Here is a 20,676-nt window from a genome sequence, read left to right as displayed (position 1 = left end):
TATAAAATATGCTATGAATGCTATTTTGATTAAATATGATTTAAAATTTTATCAGATTTAGTGATGATCTGGATGTAGAATATAGCATTCATCCCTGTTCAGATCTGTGCTGTTTTCATACTTAGCAAAACATTGGAAATTTCTCTTATTAAATACAGTATTTGTTTGAGACTGGAAGGTTGGGATGCAGTAAAAGGAGAAAATTATTTCTCAAGATTTCTAAATTCCAGTTCCAACTCTTACACTGATTTACTTCCTGACTTCAAGTAACTTCCCTTTTCCTAATCCAGAAGAGAACCACTAGCTTTGTACCTTTTAAGGTAACAAGGATTATCTAGTATCACCTTTGAAAGAGCTAAAGTATAGTTAGCGATGTTAATCATGAAATAGTTATTACAAAATGGAATTAGAAATAATGAATTACATTTTTAGCTGGGATATGCAAATTACTACCCATGTGGAATCTTTTTATTCAGTGGCAAGAAAAGATTGATTGCAAATTTCTGCTAAGCAAATTAAGTCATTCTTTAAAACTCAGAGTTAAAAGTCACAAAAATTTCTAAAAAGGCAACCTGAATTTTCATCACAAATAGTTTCACTTCCAAGAATTCACATTTAACCACTTTTGTACCAGAACTCAGCGTAGTTGTACAGCTTTTTTTTGACTCTAGTACTAAAAGTTCATTTCTGCACAAATGAATTCCAACACACATCAGCTGAACACATGCTTTTAAGAGAGCAGCAATTTGTGCAGAAAGACTATCTCTATAAAAGAAATTAAAAGGTACTGTCTTGTGAATCAAAGTTTTGTTTCCTTAAAGTTTTATCCCCCCCATGACGGGAACTGTATTACCCACAAAAAGTCCATGTTACAGATTTAAAGATCACTGCATAGACTATTTTTCCCTGCAAGGTGTGTCCCAATTTAAAAATAAAAATAAGTGATTTCAAAATACAGTATCTTCTTATCCTCATGTTCTTATATCAAAGGTGATTTTTTTTAAGGTTTGTAACATTTTACTTTAGCATAATAATGATAAAGGTTAGAATATTAGCTATAGCAAAATACAAACTGCTTATGAATTTGCCTCTCCCGTCAAACCCCTTTCCTATGAGGACTTAATCTCAGGCCCCAGTGCTGCTCTGAAACAGGAGCCCGAAGAGCTGCTCACACAAAGCAAGGCTTACCTAATACATTTAATACCAACTCTGTTCTACATACTGTGTTTTAACGTATAGTGGCACATTACCCTACGGTGCGTCGACTACAGGAACCTATTATCCTATGGTGACACAAACATTACTGAAACGCTGCGGGAAGCCTATTACTTGCATTAACAACCCCTCCCACCTGTAAAACCAGAACTTTCATGTTACACAAACTGTTAGGAGAGAAAACTCAGCAAAGCTTGAAGCATTTGAGCTGACTTTGCTTGCAACTACAAAAACCTCATTCAGAAGCCTTACTAAAACTCTAATACACTCCAAGGGAAAAATACACCATGGTGTAATGGGATTTGTTATTAGTCTTTTATTAGAAATCTCTTTTGCTTCTTTACTACTTCATTATGCAGTGTTAATTGTTTGTAGATGCAGGTTTATTCTGCTCAAGCAGAAGTCATTCCTTTTTTTCTCCTGCTTTTATATTTTCTCCTGGGAAAATTAAATCTCAGTCCCCAGAGGTATCATGTTTCACAGATGTAGACTGCAGAAGAACAACTGGACTTCCTTTTGCAACCATAATATTACCGTTAATTATTTGAACCTTCTTGTCCTAAAGGGAGTAAGCAATTCATACTGTTGTAAATGCATATATACTAACTGTTTGCTTGTTTTCTCCAGCAGCATTTAGCTCACAGCATCTATAAACCAAGGACCCTATTGCCTATGAACCATGTTGCCATACAGCAGGACTTGAGTCAGCTTTTACATTCATAAGAAGGTATCTTAATTCCTTAAAGTGTCCACATTGAAATGCTGCCTTTCAAACTAACACATTTTTATTGCTTTTACAAATATTTGCAGAGAATTTAAGACACTTAATAATCACACTGGACAAGACAAACCTTTTTTTTTTTTTTTTTTTTGAGATGGTTGTCTGTGGTTTATTTATTGTTCTGTCCTGTTACATCTGTTACACCTGCAGACTGTGAGGCAGACTGTGAGGCTCACATATACCTTTTATCACAGGCAATAATACAATAATTCATATTTTACCAGGCATACTTAGCAATTAAAATCTACAAAAAACTCCCCAGATTCTTTAAAGCCATAATACATCAAGGATACTACTACCTGCATTGTAGAATATGTTACTGTATCTTCTACTTATGATTCCTATATAATTAAACCAATATTCTCAAGAGATTAGTAATTACTAGCAATAGATAATGACTCATTAATGACCTCTACAATACAGAGAAAGCAGGAGAAAAGTGTGCTCTGGTAAAGCTATTAAATAAGGCAATGATCCAGCCTTACCAGTTTTAACTAAAACCCACAACCATTCTGACTGAGATTTACTGGACAATTCTGTCACCATCTATAAATGTAACTTATTTTATGTGTAAATAGCTTTACTGTTATATATATTTAGTTGTATACTTCTCTATCTTCTTGGAAAGCAGTGAAATCTTAATAGAAACTAATTATACAGAAATGTGATCCTAAGAAATGCTTACAGAAGAGGTGATACAGGTAGTTTAGGAGTGTTTATAAGGACAAAGCAACACAAAGAAATCAGAAAGCTTAAGAAAACCTCTGACTCTAAGCAAGGCAAAGCATGGCCTAGAGCATGGTACACACATTGCAACTGCTCCTGAAACATCCTGAAGTTACTTGTAAAAGACTAAATTCAGGACCTACAACTTTTCAACAAGTTGCCTAAAAATGTTTACTGTAAGAGTAAACACTTCCACTTTCAGCCATTTAGGCTTTTGCTAAATTCAATCTTCAGTACAATTTCCACTCCAGTGTCTGCTCAGGCTTGGTATTTTTTTTAATTTGTTGATACTATTCATGAGGAAAAGTTTAAAAACAATTCTGCCCATACTTCTTTTTTCCCTACCATTTCATTAAGACACTCTAGAATCAAAACAGTAAGATCTCTGGGACTTCCCTTTTGCTATGCACATGAAAAGATACCCAAATGTGATAATTCCCTGGCTGACCTGAGCTCAGGAGAGAGCAGCTTTCCACAGAGTATCTTCTGTTTCTTCCTCACTCTCATCACCAGCTCAACTGGGCATCTGTCGTTGCCACTGAGAATTCACCACCCTTCACCCCAGAACTTCAAGAGCTGAGCAAAATTTTAGCTCAAATTAATTCTCCTGAGCGTCAGGGAGACACCACACAGGGGAACAGGAGCAGGCAAGTCTTCCTTGCTCTTACAGTGTTTCCAGTTGGCATGGAAGGAAGCAGAGCGGGAAGCTTTATAGATTTAAGTGTGGGGATAGAAATGCAGTACTTAAGTAAATGAGAGAAGAGAGAAAATCATGGAGAAAGTAGGAAGAGGTCAATTTTAATGGAAGAAACATGAATTTACAGTAGTGAAGGTCAGAAGCACTGGAAAAAAAAGCACAAGGCATGGGGAAAGAGCAAAAACCATGGTTGGTAAACAAGTGGGTAGGGTGTGGAGTAGAGAATAGGGAAAAAGGTAAGAGAAAGACTTAACAGAAGTGTCTTTGAGCACTTGAGTTTTTTCTTCTATAGAAGGAGGTGTTAAGTTGCATACTCTTAAGTTAGGAAATGGCGAAGATACTGTAAGTGCACATCATTCACACGCAATGGCTAATGTCATCTGGCTAATGTGATGGAGAATGATGCTGTTTATCTTGTTCCCAACTCTTGCAAGATTCACTAAGGGAAGTCTTTTGGAGAAAGTGTAAGTTTTGTTACTTTTTTTTTAATAAGGTAATTATTTAAATGGATAGTAACTATTGAAGAGAACGTCATCTTTCCAAAACTAAACACTCAGACACTGAGAAATGCCAAAATTAGCATCACTTACTGAGAACTATATGTAAGCTCTGTCTCTTTAAACTCTATCCATGAATTATACTCAAGCAAACATTTCTAGCCAGTGCAATTTAATATGTAAAGTCATGGTCAATAATTTAGGAGAAAGGGCAGACAGACTTTTAAACATGATCTGCTTTTTCAAAAATAGGAAGAAGGGTGAGAAACAACTTTTGTACACACCTTCAAAAGAACTTAAAGCTATGAAGAAAATAAGGAATTGAAGAGTTGAATCCCAAGCAAAGGGGACTACTTAACACCTGTGATGGCATTTCAGACATCTACGGTTCTAATCTATGGATGCTTGTGACGCTGTCAGGCTCGGTTATGCCCAAACGAAGGCAGCGCACCTCCGTGACTCTCATTCTGCCTCGTGGCTGCAGAAGTGTCCTGCTGCCCCTGCAGGGCTAATGCAGAGGCTTCAATCCCGTGGCCATGCTAGTAAGCACTTCTATGGATGAGAAGGCACAGGAAAACACAGTTGTACGTACACAGCAAAAGCACCCTCAAAAGAAGACATCTGGTATCAGAACTGTCCCAGATTTGTTAGTTGCCAAAGTCAGTCAGCAGGGAGACAGATAAATTCAATCTGAGGTGAAATTTATAGGAATGTAAGATAGTTTACTTTCTTTAACAACATGAAGGTGTCCAATCAAGACAAGCTTTAGCAACTTTTTGGATTAGACCTGTTACACAGTCCATTCCTCTAGTGTTCTGTCTCCTTTCTTAATAAATCTTATTTTATTAAGACTCCTGTGGTTTTATACAGTTCAGGGATTTTGCATGGAACATCCTAAAGAGATTAGTAAAACCCTTCAATGATACAAACAGACAGTGAAGAAAACATGAATGCATTTTAATCCCAACTTGTTTTACTTTTTCTCTGTTCTCAGCTACTTCCAGCAATCCTATCTGCTGCTTTTCTACATGAGTTTCATTGGAAGGGCGGTAGCATTCATGATGCATGAGAAACTCTTAATGATCACAGATGAGAGGAAAGTCAAAAGAGCCAAGCGTAGCAATTAACAAAAAGACATTTCTAAAATAAACAAAGCCTGTTTAAAATCTAGTATTTTTTTTAAGAACAGAAAGCAGCATATGAAATCCAAATAAAGCCAAAAAACTGGTATAAGAAGTTGTGTGGCAAACTCATCAGACTTTCAGGCATTTACAGAAACTTCTGATGTATTTGATCTAAATGCTTAGAATTTTGCACACAGCACACCCTCATAGCACAGCACCCATCAAGGACGTCCACGGAGAGTTGCGTCACCGCTGCAGTGTCTGTTGCACTTTTGGCCTTACTCTCCTTGAATTGGGGAGTGAGTGAAAACAGATCTTGGCCATGTTCACCAGAAGTGGTGGTGTCTCTGCTAGAAAGAAGGTAATTCTCCATCACTTCCTCACTCCGTCCCCCCCCTCCAATGTAGTCCTAGCCAGCTGTACTGCATCAAACGCCGATAGCCCTGTTTTGCTGTTCTTCAGAATTTGTTTTGGGAATTGTTTCATGCAAGTTTACGGGGTTCCACTTAATGCTGACAAGTGATTTATTTTGCTTCTTAATGTAGTCATGGTAAAGTGTCCATTTATCCTGCCATCTCACCTTGCCGCAGTATACACCCAATGATAAAGAACTTCTAAAAAACACTGTTACAAAAAGAAGTACCAGTGAGACAACTCACTAAAACCATTGCTGATTTTAAACTTCAGTTCAACTGTTCTAAATTTATCCAGCTGTTACTTTCAGGATAAATGGAAAAAAGTAATATTTAATAAAGCCAATTCTATCAAGAATTATGCTAGTAACATTGTTCTATCTTGTTTTGGTGCATGTTAATTCTTCTACACTGTTACAGCTATTTTCCATCTTTTTGTGAGCAGAAGTAGACAAGTAATGCACACAAATTCATAACAGCAATGAGGCATTTAAAATAAACAGCAAAAGATCACAACTGGCTTTCCCACACCCTTAAAAAGCCATAATAACCCCATAAAGAAAAGTAAAAACCTCACAATAACAAGTACACCATTGGAGAAACCTCTCTAGAAAAGTGATTATCCACACTTCATATTTAAATCTAGATTGTATGTTAGACTGCATATATATCATATAGGTTTGGATCTCATTCAGAGATTATTTGATAAAGTTCTAAAAATGCAGGAATTCAGACTAATCGACCTTATTAGCTTGTATAATGTCAGGTTACTGTTCTGATTTTGCAATTTATTTGATTGACTTTCTTAATGTAAAACTCCAGTAATATGACTGACTGAAACAAGCTTTTAACTTGCACTGTTTTACCTTTTCTTTTACCTTATGGATCAACTTTCCTTATACTTGTTTCTGTGAAAGAATTCTAGTTTCTCTGCATATTCAAATCCTTTAAGGAGGCTGTTTTATTATCAGACTTTGCCAATGGTTCCCACATCAAATTTGCAATAGTCCATTTTAGAAAGAGCTTGAATTTAAATTTGTTGTAACAGTAATTGTAAACTAAAACATTGTAAGAACACAATGACTGTTTTCATTATCCATTCTGCTCTTCATCATTTTTAGCTTGCTGTACTGGGTTAAGATTACACATACTCATCCCCTTTCCACTTCATCCCTTTAACATTTTCAGAGGCTATTTTGTTTTTTAGATATTATAAAACTGTCAGCCTGTGGGATAGGGAAGAATAAAACAAGGCGCTGCCATTAATTTGACCAACTGATTTGAAAACTGTTTTGATTACTATCAGGGAGAAGTCTGCAACTGGCACTAAAAGCTTCAAAACCCCACCTGAGAACCTGGATGCTTTTAGAAGAGGAACTATAGAAACAAGTTTCCCACTTTTCTGGGGGAAAAGAGACTAGAGAAACTGTATCTTTACGTGGACTTTGATATTGTGGATATAACTCTTAAATGATAAGAGATTTACACTGAAAAGAGCATTAAATTTAGAGGAAGTCTCTGTAGTGGCAGAAGAGGACACTTTTAGTTTCTCTTCCTTTCCTCCTAAAAAGCAACATTTTATAAAGGGTTAGCAATTAATAGCTATTACAAACATAGTATCGATGCTGACAGCATGTGTTCGCAATAAATACTAAAGACATCCAGTCCTGGGACTATAACAATTTACTGACATTCATTACTATAACGGGTGGATAAATTATTGTCGTCCAGTAGTTACCTATACAAAGAATAATCATAAAAAACATAATTTCAGCCATTACTGAATTTTAAAAAGAACAGGTGTGCTAGACACTTGGTCAAGATTTTTAAAAAAGGTGCTTCAAGCTGACAATGGATATCACAGATAGATAAAGTCAAAGCATCAATTTTTTAAAGGTTGGCCAAGATACAGAGGTAACAACATAAAGCTTCCAGTTGTTTTACCGTGATTCATTTAGAAATGATCTGGCTTATACTGTGCTTTTATTCAGTGGAAAAAGACTAAAGAATATGGCTGTGTGTTTGCAAAACTGAAATTAAACAGCTCAGGCAACCCCAAATTTAAAAAGCAATGCTCACTGTGACAAAATTATGATGACAAACTGGGAGGACCAGGGGACACTGTTACATTCTGTTAGAAAAAACCCTCTGAAGTCAAAGGTAAATACTCATTAAGTGCAAGCTGCGGGATTTCACCTCTGCTACCTATATGAAAACATAATTTAATGACCAACATGCACATTCAAAGCAAAAAAAGGACAAATCTGAAGGTGCACCTACTGAATTTTCACTGCTCATTGCTTACACTCATTTCAAACTTACAGTCCTAAATACTGATGATGCATGCATATTTTCTTTCAAAAACCACTGCACAGGAGCGAAAACATTTTTTTTTTAAACAAAAATAATTACAGGTGAACGATTTTAAACACTGTTTGCTGCAATAAACCTATTGAAACAAAAGAGGCACTTATAAATTAGTGAAGTTCCTACTGATAACAGCTATTAGCAATTAGGAACTCCACCCCCCAACTTTTCCATCTTTAAACAGCAATGATTAAATTTGGTTTTAAAGTGGAGAAATTATATTAGAAAAACAACTCTCAGTGTTGTAATTAAAGCACAGTTCTTAAGATGATAAAATAAATTTGCTAATAGCTTTATCCATTGATTCAAGATGTATGTAGTGGATTTAAATGATACAAAGATCATTCTGTACACTCTCTCTTTAAAAGACAAATCCCATCATGTTTTAGTGGCCCATAATTTTAAATCTGCTATAGAGTTATTATTCCATAGAACACACTCGGACAACATACTCAGACACCTCTTTTACAATAAAAAGAAGAAATGTAATTTTGTTAATAACTCTAAAGTAACCAAATAAGTACTGATAAAATATTACAAAGTTTCTTTTTTCACCTTCTACCTGGCGAATTCTCTATCACAAATACTAAATATGACTTTTCTGTCTGTATAAAGTTGATATCTAGAATTGAACCATCTTTCTGTACTGTGTTACACTGTTATAAGAAATTAACTTTTTCGGTACACTAAATACAACTTACATTAAAAATTTCAGGTGGTTTAGCTTCCAAAGATATAAAAAAGGTTATCTATCTGCCTAAGTCAAGCAATGGGACTCCTGCTGGAAAACATGTTGTATTCAAACTAGCAAGGCAACATGACTTTGACTGTACCGCTACCAATTACAGTGTGCCACTGCAAACCAAGTTAAGCATTCCGACCTACACAAAATAGACATGATGACACTTAGCTTTTCCCTAGTGCTTTCTGTTATCTGGGATTAGGCCTTTGGAGACAGAATTTCGTCTTAATGTAGGAAGTAAGTAAAAGCTGCTCTGTAGCTTTACTGAAACATAAAAATTACCAATATGACCAATATGAGATCTTCTGTGCTGCAACAAATATACCACACCGCAGGCCTCAGGATGGGGAGAACCCTGATTACGTATCCTTCTTTTCATCACAGTATAAAAGACTTACTCCAAAGATGCTGTCTTTGTAAGAGTCAAAATTAAATGTCGATAAACCTAAACTCAAGAGAATTCCGAATCACCTCAATAAGGGGCTTATTTCTGCAGACTTCTTTATAATTAAGTATATAACATTTCAAAGTCTCTTGTCATGATGGTTCGCAACTCCAGAGTAGAAATTTATTTTTTGAAATGGAGAGAGAAGATTTATATCATCACTGAATTCAATATTACATCTATTGTATGCTCTAAAACTAAATTAAGAAGCTGTTCAGAGGCCATACATGCAGCAGTCCATTTCAATCCATTAGTCTGGCTAAATGCCTTCATACATCCAATGAAGAGAGTCATCATCATCAATCTGCCAGTCAACTACATGTTGATGCATGCACCAAAGAAACACAAGCATTTTCTCCCTGCTATCATACCTCTGAACACCAGAATCAAGTGAGACTATTCCAAAAGGAAGCACACAAATGGATGATTTAGCTGCTTAGGGTAAATAAAATGTTAGAATCGTCACTTTATTTATAACCTTAGTTCAGAGGCAGAACATAATTTTGGAGCCCAATTCCATCATTAAGCAGGATAAAGCAAGAAAACCTGTTGGTCAGTTATGTTTGATAGTTGTTTACATTCAGCAATCTTGATATATTAAGAATAGATACAACTAAAACTAATTTTTAGTTTCTGCCACCTGAAAAAAGAGTAAAATAAGTATTCATTTTGTATACACATAACCACATTCATTTAATTTTTGTTGCCTAATAAGCTAATTACATCATTGTTATCGAGGATTTTGCTTTCATTTAAATCGTTAAAAGCCAGGAAACACACACGTGGAAATCCTTTTATCCTTTTTGTACATACTTAAAAAAGATGTTTTATATCATTTACTTACATCATTTACATCAAATTAGTTACAAGAAAAAGAACTTTAACTTTTGTAATCCAAAGTATCTGTGACTGGTGGAGTTTTTTGCTGTGTAGCTGTGGCCTTTGGGGAATACTGCATGTTTTAAGAGGTGCACAAGGGGCTTAGTGGTCTAATTTAGCTACCTATGTGCCCCTGTAGAAGCCCTGCTAGCAATCAAACACTCTGGTGGCAAACAGCTAATTCATTAATTAACCACAGTGTTTGCTGGAAAGGAAAGCACTAAACAACACGATACAGAAAGTGCAATTGCGGTTGTTCCAGGTCCCTGTCTGCAGTATGCGTGGCAGAGGCAAGCAATGCCTATACTGCTTCCAATTATTCCAATTATCATGGCACACTATGAAAACTTGATTAATAACACTGAAGATATTGTTGTGGCAATTAGCCATATGGTTGTGGGACTTTATTCTGTCACGATTTAGCCATTAGCATCTACTTATGTTTGTCAGAACAGTGCATCCGTGACAAGTTGAAGTTCCGCTCACCTTGCCGAGTCCCCTGTGAGCAGCACTAGAGAGCTGTTTATTCCTGGGAGCCCCTCGCCTGAGTAAATTTTTCATGTGGCATCCGATCTGGCTGGGGACAAATGTCAAGTAGCTTACGCGATGACCCATCAAGCCAGGCTTGCTCTCCGCAAAAGGTACCTAGTAAATTGCTTGTCAAGGCAGACTTCTTTCAGAGAAGGATTTGACCAGTAAAATTAGTGTCAAATGTCTTGTATTGAATGTTTTCACCAGTTAACCATTCAGACAGCATGCAGCTACCCTTATTTAGACGTGATGAAATGTTCTATTATGATTTTATACACCCATGAGTTACATATTGTAGTATGCTTGAAATGTATATCTACAAGCAGAGGGACCATGGGGCAGCAATACTGTCACTTTGGTCAGCTCAACTGACAGGTACATAAGCTGACATTTTTTATGAGCCTCCTTTTTAAAACACAGTCCATATGTTCAAAAGCTATGTTTTTTAAAATTCTTTCTTTTCATTTTGTGGTCAGAATAAATTGCTCCAAATTCATCTCTAAGACACAAGGAAGAACTTTAAAATAAATCTAATACCGGAAGCCTACCCTGTTTTTTTCCCCTTAAAGTACAGCAGTAGCTTTAAGACTTGCCACATCTCTAGCATTTCTTGCAAATCAGTTAGGACAAATGTGTTTATATATGCATGACACTCAGAATCAAAATATTTATAATCAAAGACATCTTCAAACTTGACTAGTTGTTCACAATTAGGATTCAACAAGTTAGTCCTCATTAAAAGGAGTAGGAAGCACTAAAGAATTAGCATCTTGTTATACAGGGATGCCGTATATACAATTGATGGAGCTGTGCTTATCTATTTTGGAGATGAAAGAAGGAAACCATCACCCAAGCTTGTGGAAATGACAGCAAAATGACACTACAGGTTATGTCTGCGAGGAGTTTTTAGGATGAATAGAACATTGAGAGCTGCTATTTTTCATGTATTTTTCCAATATATTTACTTCAACCCTAATGGTAGTTTTCCCTTTTATAGTCAGTAGCTCCCATCTTTATAAGTCTTTCACATACTAGGAGAAAACATACATGTTTAAAACCAGAAAAGTAATTGTAAAGAAATAAAAATAGACAGAGGACTCTGAGCAGTGCAGTATTTTTAACTACTTTTAACCCATTATTTAAAGTTGACACGAATTTTAGTTGATAGGATTTCTGGATATAAAACTTGCTGACAAATGTTCATGTAAGAAAACAAGAACAATATGCACATCTCACACAGTCCTCTGTTAAGAGGAATACCTCAGCAAAATAAAATTGTCAGCAAAAGGGAGGGAGGTTCTGGTTCTGCTTAGCACCAGACAGATAAACTTTTAATGGGAAGCCAGATCTGAAAGGCTGAAAAACTTGGTAAATCCTTCTTTCCATTCATGCTTTCTGATCGAGCTTTACATAAACTATTGCGTTTGTTTTTGAACAACGGTATTTGTGGAAAATTATATAATGGCTGTCACAGAAATCCCTCTGTGTGCACACGCATTCATATATGGAGGGGGATAGGGGCAAAGGAGGCAAAAGACTGCAAGGGAGAAATAAAGAGAGAAGTAAATCCTGTGTAGAAAGGACGGGAGAGATGAGGGATAGACAAGAAGATTTAGCTGGAAGGGAAGTATTGATGTGGATTATTTTTCATAGGAGTTGTGGAGAACAAGACAGACGACCTGATGGGGAACTCATGTGCAGCCTGGGCACTGCGCTCAGCCTTCAGCCTGTGCAATGGACTCGGCTTTCTCCCAGCCTGCAGTGGGTGCAGCTAGGAGGCAAAAGCAGCAACCCATGGCCTTGTTCAAAGTTGGGCTGACTACTTTCTTCAAAGGTGTCTGCAGGACTCTCGCCCATCACATGGTTTCTGAGGCAGAGAGACAACCCCGGAACTAGAGTCTCTTAACTCTGCTGACAGAGCAGAACTGCTGCTCTCTCGGACTGCATTTCCCTTTTTGCCATGCTGGAAATTTGCTTTCTACTTTGCAGACCATTGCAAGAATACAATTGCGATTACAATGAAATCAATAATGAGATTGCAGACAATATGGTCTGAGGTTAAGATGCTATATCTGGAGTCTACAGAAGCCTGGTTTCTATTTGTTATCCAGCCACAAATTTTGGACAAGGTATGGCTGAATGTAAGTTATATTTTTAGCTAGTACTGGCACTCATTATTTGGAGCAAACTCAGGAGGATGAAGAAGGAATTAAAAATTATACTTGCCACATCCAAGGTCAAATCATATCCATACCTGCAGATCAGATGTGACCAGAGTCATTCCTCCTTGGGCAAAGTCATTCCCTGCCGAATCTCTATCCTAGGAAGAAGCTCTGTCTTAGGAAGAGGATTTTGGCAAGTGCAGGAAGGTGATATGGAATAGGGAACATGAGCGTTTGGATTGTCCTGAGATTTAAGCATTCATTCACTGATGCGCAAAGATCGGGGACTGGCCCTAACAAGTCATATAGCAAGCTACGCTTTAGACAAATCTTGTGCCCAAGTTTCAGTCTGCGTTGTAGAGATCCTGAGGGCTATCTCTTCTTCATTTTTTATCTTATTTATACAAAATTAAATATTTTCAGGAACTTTCTATTACATATAAGTGGGTTTCTGATTATCCTTGGCACTGCAATCTTGGCCAGAACTTGTAGACACTACTCTTGCCTGCTAATTCACTGTGTTAGTTTAACTTATTTTTACAGACCAAATGACAAAGGATGCACCAGGTTTTACAGTTTTCTGTATCTCAAACAGGTTCTCCATCTCAGGAATTAGAAAAAGTATACTTTTTATTATTTGTTTCTTACCAATTAGAAATATTCCTCCAGAAAGGAATTCAAGTTCCAATTTTCTGTATGCGCCTCAAAAATTTCAAGGTAGAGAAGGGAAACGAAAAATCCCCCTCCCTGCCTCTCTGCCAGAAAATCTATTGCACGTTTACTCCTTTGAAATAATACGTATCTCAAAGTGACAGTAATTTGAATTCTGTTGTCCTCTTCATGTTTTGATCCATTTCCTTAAAACTGTATTTTAACTTACTTCTGAAGAGAAATATTTTTTTCTGAAACTACCACTTTCCAATGCTAATGTAAGAGGTACATAAGGGACATTTCATTTTCTTTTTAGGCAGCCTGAAAATGGACCTGACATCCTAATCCTCTGGCATTTCCCATAGCTGGCAAGTGTAGATGGGGAAAATGTCAGTCTGATGGGACAGAGGTGAATGCCTGTTTCATCACAGGCATTTTCATGAATGTAGGCTGGCTCTTTTGCAGGGTGCTCCTTAGCTTTTAGAGAAACAGAGATATTGGGCTGCATCTAAAAGCTAATTTATCTGCCCACACTCTTCCATGCTCCAGCACGATGATGCCACACTGTGGCTGAAGGGTAGGAAGCCAGAAACGTGTCCAGTGTTGCATCTTTTCTAGTGGAGCCAAATGCATTTGTCTGTTAAACCACCAGATCATCCCAGGCAGCACACACCGAGCACTGGAAACCATCTGCCAGACTGACTTCAGTGTTTCTTTCAGTTTGTGGGGACAGAGTAGTGCTCTAGAAATGACTGCATTGATTCTTGCTCCCTTGATAATATCAACAACTCATCTAGGCACATCTTTCTACACTGAATTTTTGCTCCTGGTTGCTTGGGATGTTGGTAGTATGGTATTTGAAGGAAATTAAGCTATTGGGTATTTAGCTGGTCATGACAGGTAGAATGCATACTTTGAGGAGGTGGCATCTATCTCTGTCAGTTGAACCAAGTTGTGAAAACGCTTGCCAACAATCATTATTCACCTTTCTTATGACCTTGGATGATGTTCCACAATGTTAGATACGTGATCCCATGCCTCCTTTTAAAAGGTCACTGTTCAGGATACCAATTATTTACAGATTTTACTTTCATACAGAATTCACATGATCTCCAAAGCATCTGTTCATACAGAGTTTAACAAGGATTTGGTGCCCAAAACAGGTTGACTCAGCAACAGCTCTGATTTGGATCAGAGAATTTGCAAATCGTTTTCCAGATGCGGGCTATCCTTGCAGAATCTAATTTTCTTCTGTTAGAAGCTCTAACCCAGAGGTTTATACTTGAAGACCTCACCTATATATAAGTGGAGGGAACCAACATGTACCAGAAGAATGATTGGACTGATCACATTCAAATTTCATATTCAGTTGTCTGCTGAAGTATAGTCTCTGAAAATTATCTTCAACAAATGCACATCATCTCAGACTTCATCTTGGCTTTATGAGAATTTGTGGACTCTTGGGAGTCCTTTTTGATTCTGTTCAATCTTTAGCAACAAATTTATAATTTGTTTAACGCAGCATCAGCTTTAAGAAAGGAGTTGGGGAGGACAGTAAGACCTGTAGTACTAAGAATAAAAGAAGCAAGTGAAGGCACATCCCTCTTGGGAAGCAAACATAATGCGCAGGATGAGGCACCAATTCAGGAATCAGGCAAACTATTGCCCCATATCATCATCCTTTCTTTATGGAAGATAAGCATGATAACTTTCATCAAATGCTAGGCATTAAAATCTTTATCGAGAAAACTCTTAAATTAAAAAGTTGTATTTTAATACTGCACTGTTGCAGCACTACTGATTAAATAATTATGAATAAAATTTTCACTAATATCAGGTTATACACAATGATGCTTTGTCACATGTCAAATCCAGTGCCTGAGATACATGTGTATAAAGGATGTGAAATTATTTTCTCAGCACTGTGTCCAGTCAGTGAGAATAGTATTTATCAATTCATGGATCAATATCAGAAAATGAAAGGTTACAATTTCTGAATCTGAATATGCCCTTCAGATATGTAAATGTAATGGAGGTCTTCTAATCAACTTTCACATGCACATGTCAAGACATGAAGGTGCTGCATATCTGAGGCAAGAATGGTGCAAGGTATGAGAAACTCTTAGTTCTTTTACTGACAAAGAGCTCCTTTGGAGGCTGATTGGTGAAATGTATATTTATTTTAGAGACATTAAAAATAAATAAAATAAAATAAAATAAAATAAAGTAAAATAAAATCAGCCAAGATATAACAGTCCTATGGCATGCCACTAATTCTCGCAACCTTATTTTTCAAAATCTGTAAGTTACCTCTCTCCTATCCCTCAGCAAAAACTACCTTACCAGTTGTGTCCTGTACCAACAAACCTCTACTCCACAGGTATCAAATACTTTTCAGATGCACTCGCTGGTACGTCATTAAACTCAGAGAAATAATCCTAACTCAAACTGAGGATTTCAATTTGTTGGGTCTACTTCAGACATGAAGAAAGGCTTGTGAAAGGGAAAGCCTGCATACTTTTTCAACTGTAATAACTGTTCTAATATAAGATCTTACTACTACCTACATCCCTTGTCTTGCTATGTCATTAGGCAATCACATCTACAACAACATTATTACTAAGAACTGCATAATTATTGGTATGAGTTAATGAAGCATATATCTTCAGATAAGTATTTCTTGTATTTGGTCAGCAATCATAACTAGGAGAGGAAGAAATTTTAGGAGAGAGTCATTTTTGTCCTGGTGTCCCATACAACTTCCTGAAATAGTGATGGCAAATCATTTTAGTGTCTAATTTCAAATTTATTTAAAAAATAGCTTATTATGGTTGCAGCCAGACTCCTGCTCTACTGATGCCAAACTTCCACTGGGAACTACTGATTTGCCATCACTACCTTAAAACTACACATCTTGCTATTCAAAAGAGACAGATCAAATCTTTAAAGTGATTTGCTAACCTTTTTCTAAACTGGTTTAAATTTACACAAGGCAAAATAGTTCACTTTTTTTGAGGATGCTCCTTCGATAACCTGTTGTCAACAAATCTCCTTTAGTTTAACATTGCTAATGAATGTTAACTCTCAATGGCATTGAACCAATTGCTATCAGTAGCACGATTGTACGGATATATGCAATGACTATGGGAAACTCAGACTTACCAAGACAGTAGGTAAACTCCTAATTGCAAGAACGTAGGAGACGGGTGGTAATAATCCTGCACTCTGGACAACCGAAAACTTGAGTGAAAGATGGTGTCAACAATACATTTCTATTACTATTAGTAATTTGGTACTTATTAATGATGATGCAACTGAGAGTGGTATAACTGCAAATATGAAATATGTTTCCAGCAACTGAGACCGGTGGAAGCATTTTAACTGAGGAGGCACCACTCAGATAAGCTTCAATCTGCACTACAAATTGGGCAGAGCTACGATTTGGAGTACAAATTCAGTGACCTAGTGGCCTGAACTGAAGTAGACACTAACTTGGTGGAGCTTAACGACTCTTCTATTGTATAGTTATGCGTATAACACTGGGTGTCATTATAATGCCAAACTGTTCCACTATAGTTCATTCAAGGCAAAGAAAGATGCTCCATTGCTGAAATTTAAACTTACGCAGTTAAAAATCAGTAAATACATAAACCTAATTCTTGTCACATTGTGAAATCACTAGTTTTGCACACACATTTCCTTTAGTTCTGCTTTTTATCAAAATATGCATAATTTCAATATTAGGTTCTATTAAAATATGCATCAGAAGACAGACGCATACAGACAATTAACATATTATATTAACTTCTGCATTTTTTACTCTTTATTGAATCTTCTACATTGCATTAACTTTATTTTGCATTTTATTTGTTTCCTTTTTGCTACAGTAAAAATGATTTGTTTTTTACTAATGTTGTTTTAAATGGTTTCAACTGGACCAATTCACTTATCATTGAGGTGAAGAACTGAGGAGGGGTCAGCACACACCTTTGCTGCTGAAGTCAATTTTCTGCTACACCGAGTCAAGAGAGCAGCATTGCATCCGTTTGTATTGTTCTATATCAGTAAATGAAAGGGTTTTTTTTAAACAAAGGCTTGGTATTTGCAAAAAGCTGTAAGACTGTGGAGGCCATAATCTAAAATCATGAGCGCCACAATTTTTATGACGACAATCTTCTATTCCTGGTGTTCAGGCAGTGGTTTTTGGGTGGATTTCCCTGCATGCATTCCGATGAGACATTTACAATCTCCTTTATGCAAATTACCACAGCAGCTGTTTAAGAGCCGTGGTTGTCAGCCCAGGCAAGGAGAATGTGATTTGGTATGTCACAAATGGGGCAGGGCTTTATTAGGCTCTGCTAGAAAGTTTTAGCAGATGCCTTAGCACAGATTCAGCATGATCTTTTAACCCCATTATAACTTTATGGCTTATGGAAAAAGACAACACAAAAAGCTCCCTATACTGTGGATACTCTCCAAAATAATCACTTTATGCAATGCCCATTTCTGAGTTATCTGTAAATAATAAATGTAATCTTATCTTTTAAAGTGGAAAAAACTGCAGTTCTTCCCCAAAGAAATCACATGCAGCTGAAGCAGTCTTCCTGGGGAAAACCCAGCAATACCACATTTAAGACTAAAGGAAAATTTTATGAGTAACTGAAGAAGAGTAAAATCAAACTGTTTTGCAACTCTAAAAGAATGATTCATCATTGAGCAAATGCGACAACTTACAGGTATACATACTAAGGTTCTTTGATCTGACTGCCGACTGAAAACTATACATCCAGGTTAACTGGACATCCCTGATCATAAGACAGATGAAAAGATCTACAGAGGATTCTCCTAGGATTATGGAGCTGGAAGAGAGCTCCAACTCTTTTGTCTGCTTCTCTAAGATTGTGGGTTACTGTGTTATAGGGTTACTTTTAATACTTCATTAAGATTCATCTTGTACTGATGTCTTTTGTTCTTACTCCTGTCACCACACAGTTGCAGAACCTCACTCCCCCAGTACTTAGAAGGCCTGTGATAGGCAACATACAAATTAATTATGGCCATTTTATCTCAATTTGCTTTTGTCAATATTGTCCTTTAACTCATTCACTTTCTCTTACCTGATAGTCTCTGATGCATTTCTAGAAACCAATCACATCTTCTCACTTCCTGTTTGGCTTGGCTCTATAGGTTAAACTCTCTTAAGCTCCTCTTGTAAAATGATGATGATCAGAGGAATGGTGAAGCTAGGAGCCTAGCAGCCATACTTTAGCACTTTGGACTCATCTTTCTTGAACAGTTAACCAGAAATGTATACGGTATTTCAGATGATGTCTCACTAGTGGCTGGTACAATGGCATCAACAATTTCCAGCCTCTCTTGAAAATTCTCATAGCCTGACAGCATTTGCCTTTTTCACAGCTCTTCAACTTGGTGGCTCCTAGATATTCAATGATTCACTGTCACCCTGTTACCAACTTTCCTGCCTATACTAGTCTAACAAAGGAAGGAAAAACACATTCTCCTTTTCTTCCACTGTATCAACTTGTGTTTTACCAGTTGTGCTTGATCTGACTATGTAGACAGACATCACTATTATTGGCACCTAGTGACAATATATAACAGAAAACGCTATTTAGCCAGAAATCTATTTCTGAGTTCTTAAATCCTTACAAAATTTACTGAGTACACTCCAGACTTAGTTTTTTAGAATGCCATTAAGTTATAAATTCTAAATCCTTAAAAAGGAATAATGTGACTTGTCCTTATTTGAGTCTATTGAAAGACTCATACTTGCAAGAATTTGAGTTTTATATAAACACTGAAATAAAATACTTTTAGAATACAGATGTACTATATTTTATCATTTATTTGATACAGAAAATATGACTTGTTTGTTACTCATTGAATACTAATTACAGCTTTCCCTTAAAGTTCCAGAACAATTTGGGTTAAGAACAAAAATGAAAGAAGAGAGTCCAAAGGAGAAGATTTGGAGTAAAGGACAAGTGGAAACAACAGTTTGTAAAAGAACTTAAATTGTAACCTTAATTATGTTATTTGCTGTGACAAATATTGTAACATGTATAGTGGGCATCCTTAAAAATCTTTCCAATTGCCATTTGCAAATTAATGTTACAACAGTAAGCTATATCCTGAGGGAACTAGGTAAAAGAGAAAATTTCATAACAGAACAATTTTACGGAAAACTTACAGTAAGTATATTATCCTTAATATTTCTGTGTTGCCTAAGAGGATGCTACATTCCTTCAAGATTAAAGTTCTATGCCCTGAAAATATTGCCCCCAAAAGATAACTGAAAAGAAAAAAAAGAAATGAACTCAAATCTAATTTTGTTGTGCGCACGCACATAGAGAAGTCCATCTATAATATGGCTGCCATGCAAACACATTAGACCATAGAGACCTATGGTTGACTTTGGGACACTGACCACTCAGAGGACCCTCTAAAACTAGCACCAGAATTAAACTCCTTTTTTCAGAGTGTGAGGTTTTCCATGAGGAAACAAGAATTTCCTGCCCCGATAGGCTTCAAGACACTATGACTAAAGTGATGAAAAAGCAACAAAGTAGAGCTTCATCTTTTCATCTGAGAGTATTTTCAGAGTAATATTATTGGATTAGCTCACAACTGGATGTGGATACAAAAGATCTGTTAAAGCATCTCTACAAAGTACAACTTAAATATTTTATTTTTCCCAGGGACATCTTTCTCCCACTCTTCTTGTACAATAACCTCTTCAATTATTTCATTTGAATCCAAAGAAATGCTGGCTTCCTACTTACAGCAAACTGGAATGGTTTTGGCCAATTTCATATAGAGGGCTCTCTATTACTACTTTAAAATCCGCCTGAATTATGACTGTCTACAGTTTTCTGGGCTTACTTTTCTTTACTCATGATTCTTTTTGTTCAACATCTCTCTGAACCCAGCTTGTTAGCCTTGTAAAAGCGGCTAAGTATAAAAAACTACCACAATTCCATCTTGAAAAGATCAATATACCTTAAAATTATATCTTAACTTTGAAACTCTTTGTATGGCTTTCCCAAATCACAGCTTTCTAGACTCCCAGATGTAGCTGCTTTCCCGTACACAACACATCTCCACCTTGAAAGAATGGAAGTCGCTAGGCACTCATCTAAGCATTTTTTTAACCTGCTGGCAAAACTCAGGTTTTCTTCAAGCCTAATTCAGCAAAAGTAGTCCCTCTCCGTTCACACTGATATTCACTCTCCCCTTTTAGCATCTACCTAGCACCAGCTATCACGTTCCTTTATCCTTGCCTCTTTAGTGAAAGATGTCTCCTCTGCAGCTTCTGCCATTTGGAATATTCTCTCCCTCTCTGAGATCTAGTAATTCAGATTGATCTAGATGTCACATTCTGGCTTATCCTCTTCTTTCTCTTCTTTGTACCCTTTTTTTTTTTTA

At 36.6% G+C, this 20,676-nt stretch overlaps 1 protein-coding gene across 1 annotated transcript in view; it reads right to left on the bottom strand.

Annotated features, from left to right (window-relative positions):
- TBC1D5 (TBC1 domain family member 5) overlaps positions 1–20,676 on the bottom strand; it is a 322,079-nt gene that overhangs the window by 80,723 nt on the left and 220,680 nt on the right. The window lies entirely within an intron of this gene.

The sequence above is a fragment of the Dromaius novaehollandiae genome, chromosome 2 (genome assembly GCF_036370855.1).
Source record: "Dromaius novaehollandiae isolate bDroNov1 chromosome 2, bDroNov1.hap1, whole genome shotgun sequence".
NCBI lineage: Eukaryota > Metazoa > Chordata > Aves > Casuariiformes > Dromaiidae > Dromaius > Dromaius novaehollandiae.
The sequence above is the reverse complement of the archived record's forward strand: the minus strand, read 5'-3'. Positions and strand labels throughout refer to the sequence as shown.